We start from the raw sequence: 6,166 nt of genomic DNA, 5'->3' as shown, positions 1-6,166 counted from the left end.
GCAAAGTACTGGGTTTGCCTTTCAACCCAGTACTTTCTTGGTGCAAGGCAACCAAGAAAGTACTGGGTTGAAAGGCAAACCCAGTACTTTGCATTGTCAATGCTGACAATGGTGTTGCCAGCATTGTCATGACTGATAACACCAAAAAAAGGTAAAACATAAATGAAATTTGAAAGACTTTTGTGATGGCCATAACAAAAAAATTCCCTTTGTGGTCCCTACCTACTTTGTCTCCACTTTGACTGCAATCTTGGGGTTAATGTCCATTCGCAAGACCCATCTCTGTCCAAGATTTAACTTCCTGGCTGTTGTCTTTAGATGGTGCTTCAATACTTCAACATAATATTCTTTCCTCATGATACTGGTATATTTTATAAAATATACCAGTTCCTCATGCAGCAAAAACAACCCCATAACATGATACTTCCACCCCCATACTTCACAGTTAGGGTGATACAAGCATTCCCATGTTTCCTCCAAATGTAACAATGGTCATTAATCCAAACAGTTCCACTTTAGTTTCATCAGACCATAGGAGATGTCTCTGGAAAGTAAGATCTTTGTCCTTGTGTATATCTGCAAACCGCAGTCTGGCTTTTTATGTTTCTTTTGAAGTAAAGGCTTCTTCCTGGCTGAGTGGCCTTTCAGCCCATGTTAGTACAGGACAGTTTGACGGTGGATAATGACAGTCTGACCAGCTTCAGCAGGATCTTTACATGGTCTAAGGCTTTTGCTTTGGGGTCAATCTGCACATTTTTGACCAAAACACATGCTCTTTAAGAGAGAGATCCCATCCCTTTCTTAAATGTTATGATGATTGGACATTCCCATACTTGCATATAACTGTTAGAACAGATGAACCTTTAAACATCAGTAAATTGTTCCCAAGAAAGAACCAGACTTGTGCAGCTGCACAATTCTCTTCTTCAAGTCTTTACTGATTTCTTTTAACTTTCACATCATGTCAAACAAGAAGGCAGTGTGTTTCAGGTCCTTCCAATTAACTCAGATGTGTAGGTTAATCTATCAGAAGTTTGTGGAAGGAAACACAAAATCATACATTTTAAATGATAGTTATCCCTGATGGTGACCAAATGTATGTAAACTTAGGAATTCAAAGAAAGGTATACAAAAAAATCTCTAAAAAATGTCACTATTTTTTCTGGCAATTAGCAAAAATAAATAATTTAGGTAATTCTAGTTAACCTAATACGAGAAATGTTTGGTTTGGTTGAACTTCTATGGAGAGCCATTTCAACTAAAATTAAATAAATAATTTGCTTCTTTATTCTTATTTATATGCATTTATTATTTCATTTATTGATACATTTATTTATAATTTAATTTTTTATCCATTCCCACATTTATTTCTGTCTGTCCTTTTCCCATCTCTCCACCCCTCTTCATTATGATAATGAGGAGGCGCAGTGTATTTGGAAAGATGGCTTCAGCCATCTTGCCTTCAAGAAAGATGGCGACCTACCACCAGCTTGCCGAGCTGAAGCTTAGCAACTTTTATTTTAGAAAATAGTGTTATAACTAATGACTGTTATTTTCTGTGTGGACGCTCAGACAGAACGTGTTTCAGGTAGAGGCTCTAACGGACTCAGAGATTCACCGTCAGGTTTTTCATAGTTTGGACAAAGCGGCAGATGAAGTTGGCTTCCAATTGCATCTTCGGGAGTCCTCTGAAGCTACTAGCTGAGGTGGAACTATGAAGTGCAGACCTTTCTGTACATCATAAGAGAACAGCAATACCCAAAGGCAACTCTGTGGAGCATCGACGAATGAGTTGTTTTTGCTGAGCTGAGAGAATGAGAATGGCAAGCCTCGGAGATCTGCATGAGAGGCCACCCTGACATCCACAGATGCACATTCAACACCACTGATGTGCAGACACGCACACTGTTAAGGTGAGCAGTGTGCAGGTATGCCTATACAGTCATGAAGACATAGAAAATTGTTGTACCAAACATTAAAATGAAGAAGGAATTTGAAGAAAACTAGGATGGCATAATTTTTTAAATGACTGTACGTATCTGTATTTAAATTTACACAGTTATTTCAGTTATTGTGTATGTCTGTCAATGATAAACATGTTTGTATGCATATAAAGTAAATATAACTATTAATTTAAGTAGTTCTTTGTGGGCATAAAACTTGTCCACATTAGTACTCCTATGTTTTTGGTCTGCATATGTGCTTCCACATTTGATTACTGTTCTTCAGAGGTGGGCAGAGTACCCAAAATTGTACTCAAGTAAGAGTAGTACTACTTCAACATGTTTTTACTCTAGTGAAAGTAAAAAGTAGCCATCCAAAAAAATTACTCAAGTAAGAATAATAAAGTATTTCGTAAAAAGTCTACTCAACTACTTAGTATCTGATTAAATTATCAATCATTTAATATCTAAAAAAATAATATAAAAAGACATAGTAGAAATTTTGGTATTTTAAGGACAAAAAGACATTTCACATAGGTGAATTTTTTTCAGGCAAAATCAGTTTCTTTCAATAAAAACACTTACCAGCTTTAACAAAAAATAAAGCTGTTTTGTTTAAAAAAAAAAGCTTAAAGTCTATGTCTGGTGAATTTTTGATTAACACACATTTGTTCTTCATTCAGAGGTGAGAGTCCAGAAATGAGCGTCCACACGAAAAATAAAGTCAATAGTTACAACACTATTTTCTAATAAAGTTGCTAAGCTTCAGCTCATTGATAAGCTGGTCGTAGGTCGCCATCTTTCTTGAAGCCAAGTAGCATGAAGACAACGCCCCTCTTCATTATCACAATGAAGCAGAAATGAATAAGGAAATGGAAACAGCACAGGGAGAAATAAATGTGGGAACATAAGTAAAATAATAAACAAATAAATAAATAAAACAAATAAATGCATACTGTAAATAAATAAATAGATAAATACAAATAAGAATGAAAAAGCCAGTTATTTATTAATTTAATTGTATCTGAAATGGCTCTCCTTAATCTTCAGACAGAGAAAAAAATGTGTGGGTGATTTTTAGTTGGTGTATATTAATATCTGGTTTCAACTGTAGTATTGTAGCATGTTAATTTTATACATTTTGGTTTTCTACTGTAATTGTATAGCACAAAGTAACTTCACAAATAAGATTTTTTTATTATTTTTCTGATAATTTCATGTGTGATGTAGTATAAACATGGAAAAAACATTAACAGCAGGCAGTTCATTTATTAACAATGAGGAAGATTGTGGATAAGACATTATGGATTTTGCTAGAGAGGGGCTCTGACAGAATGCACTTTCAACATGAAGTAACAGGAGAAAACAAGAAGTCGAAGAAACACTAAAATAGAGCAGAGCAGGATATGTTCAAGCTGAATCAGATCCCAGTTCTTTGAGTTGATCTTAAACAAACGACATTAATTTAAGTCATTTCTTGAGGGTAAAATGACAAGCTGCATAGAGAAGGAGGTTCATGGCAATCAAAATGCTAATGCAGTACAAATGAATTACTGTTAAAGCAAAGCATAATGAAATGAAAGTAAGGTCTGACAGCAACAGGTTTAAATACAGAGCTTCTCATTTCGCCTCGCTTCGCCCATGCAGAAAAAGTGAGAAACTGTAAGAAGAAAAGGATTTTATGGAGGAGCTCTGGACAGAAGTGAAGAGCAACTAAAATGGATATGGGATTGATAACTTTATGCAACAAAGCTTTAAAATATTTGTAAGGATTCAGATGAAATTCTTAAAGCTGCAATATGTAACTTTCATAAAAAAAAATTGTATATATTTGTTGAAGTCATCACTGTGTTGTGACAGTATGGTATGAAACAGATCTATGGGAAAATAAAAAATAAAAAATCGAGCTCCTCTGCCATTTCACAGTGTTATCTAGAAACAACCAATGGGAGTCAGTAGGAGAATCTTAGTGCTGTCAATCACCACTTCACAGCTGCTCACCATGTGCAATGTGCACATTTAGCCCATCAGCCAGGAGGACAATGGTTGTTCTTAGGCAGGATGACTCAGAAGTGGTGCATTTCTTCAGACAGGATTAGCAGCTCAGAGTGAAGGAGATTGATCTGTTCATATATTTTTTTTTCTCTCATATTATACTTTCACAATATTGCAACAGTTTTAACAAATATGTAAAAAAACAAAACAAAACAAAAAAAAAATTTTTCTAAAAGTTACATACAGCACCTTTAAAAAGGAATTATTGTTATTTTAAAAAAAAAATTTTTCTAAAAGTTACATACAGCACCTTTAAAAAGGAATTATTGTTATTTTCTAATCAGGTCAAGTGACATATACACATGGTCACAGAGGTAATAATGAATACAAAATCGAGCTCCTCTGCCATTTCACAGTGTTATCTAGAAACAACCAATGGGAGCCAGGTTATATGAAAATGAACAAATGAAAGTCAGACATGGCTTTTCAGATATGGTTTAACAGATTATTTTTAAAAAAAAATAAACCCATGAAACAAGCCTGGACAAAAATGATCAGAGCCAGCCCAAGCCTCCATGGGGCCCTAAGCAAAATTTGGTTTTTGGGCCCTCTATTTCTGCTAATAATGTGGATTGCTGCAATCAACAGTCAGACAATTAGATCATTCATACAACTGCTAAACTCATTGAGAAGCATAAAGAGGAAGCGAAGGATTCTGGGACCAACAATAAAATCAGGAGATTAGAAAGAAAACTAGAGACAAGCAGTTAAAAGTACAGGTTATAAGACCATCTCCAAGCAGCTTGATGTTCCTGTGACTACAGTTGTACATATTATTCAGAAATTTAAGATCCATGGGACTGTAGCCAACCTCCTTGGACGTGGCAACATGAGGAAAATCCATGACAAAACAAAGAGATGGATAAAATGAATGGTAGGAGTCCTATTGTGCATCTTTGGAAGGAGCTGAAACATATCGTCTGGAAAAGGCTTCAAACTTGAGACAACTGGAGCAGTTTGCTCATGAGTGGGATAAAATACCTGCTGAGAGGTTCAGAAGTCTCATGGACAGTTATATGAATGTTTGATTGCAGTGATTGCCTCAAAAGGTTGTGCAACAAAATATGAAGTTAAGGGTACCATCAAAAAGAATGGTATCCAGGGCTGTTTCATGAGTTTATTTTTTTAAATAATTCTGTAGAAGCATGTTTGAAAAGCCATGCTTGACTTTCATTTGTTCATTTTCATAGAATGTTTATTCATTATTACCTCTGTCAGATTCAAGTTATTTCTGTGATCATTGTGGGTTATTTTTTCATTAACTGAGGGGAACCAACAATTTTGCCCACGTGTGTAGTACTGTCATTGATATTATTGTTTTGAAATGCAATTCTGACTCCTTCCATTTTATTGTATGTCCCAGAATTCAGTGTGGCTCTGTGTTTGTGTCTGTTTTGTTCTTTAGCAGTGAGGATCCTCAATTTTTAACACCTTCATTAGCTAATGAAGGTGTTAAAGTTCTGTAGACCTTAAGGTCTCTTTTGAATGCATCAGCATTTTACTTATATTTAATCTCTTGTATACCTTTCTATTAATTTTTTTTATCTACTGCTCTGAGAGATTAGGAAGAATTGTTTATCTGTTTTATTGGTTTTATATTGGTTATGCTTGTGTCAAGTATCCATACTGCATTGATTATATTGGAGAATACACTAAAATATTCCAGACATTTTTATGTTATTGATGATAAAGCATGAGGAAAATTCATGTCTGGATTTAATTAAGACAAGAAAAAACAGTCTGCATAGTCAAAGTGTCTGTGTGCTGGACTGTGACATCTGGACTACAGAGCAGGGGCTTTTGGAAACATAAAATCAGACAGAAATGATTAACTAGTAAACACCTGTAACTAAATAAAATATTGCACTACTGTGGTGATCCACCATGTCTGAGTCTGCAAAGAGTTACTGGGGAGAACTGGAAAAAGATGACCACATCCCTCTGTGACAGAATCAGTACCAAGTGTGAGCTGACGGCAGCTTCCACTCTCTACAAGTTCCAGTCATCAGCAGCTTTAGTCAACAAATAGAAGTTTTCTGGACCAAATGTTAAAGATGTCAATAATAACAGTCACCTGGGATTCTGTAGTTTATTGTGATGAATATCCAGATAAGTTGGACTGGTCAATTCAATGTACAGCACTGAGTCAGGTCTCACAATGCATTGTG

The 6,166-nt window shown here is 35.3% G+C and overlaps 1 protein-coding gene across 1 annotated transcript in view; it reads right to left on the bottom strand.

The window, feature by feature from the left end:
• The window catches only part of ascc3 (activating signal cointegrator 1 complex subunit 3), a 376,011-nt gene that overhangs the window by 13,738 nt on the left and 356,107 nt on the right, over positions 1-6,166 (bottom strand). The gene's annotated exons all lie outside the window — the stretch shown is intronic.

The sequence above is a fragment of the Poecilia formosa genome, unplaced genomic scaffold, assembly GCF_000485575.1.
Source record: "Poecilia formosa unplaced genomic scaffold, Poecilia_formosa-5.1.2 Scaffold425, whole genome shotgun sequence".
In the NCBI taxonomy this organism is placed as follows: Eukaryota; Metazoa; Chordata; class Actinopteri; order Cyprinodontiformes; family Poeciliidae; genus Poecilia; species Poecilia formosa.
This window is presented reverse-complemented; position numbering and strand designations above follow the sequence as displayed.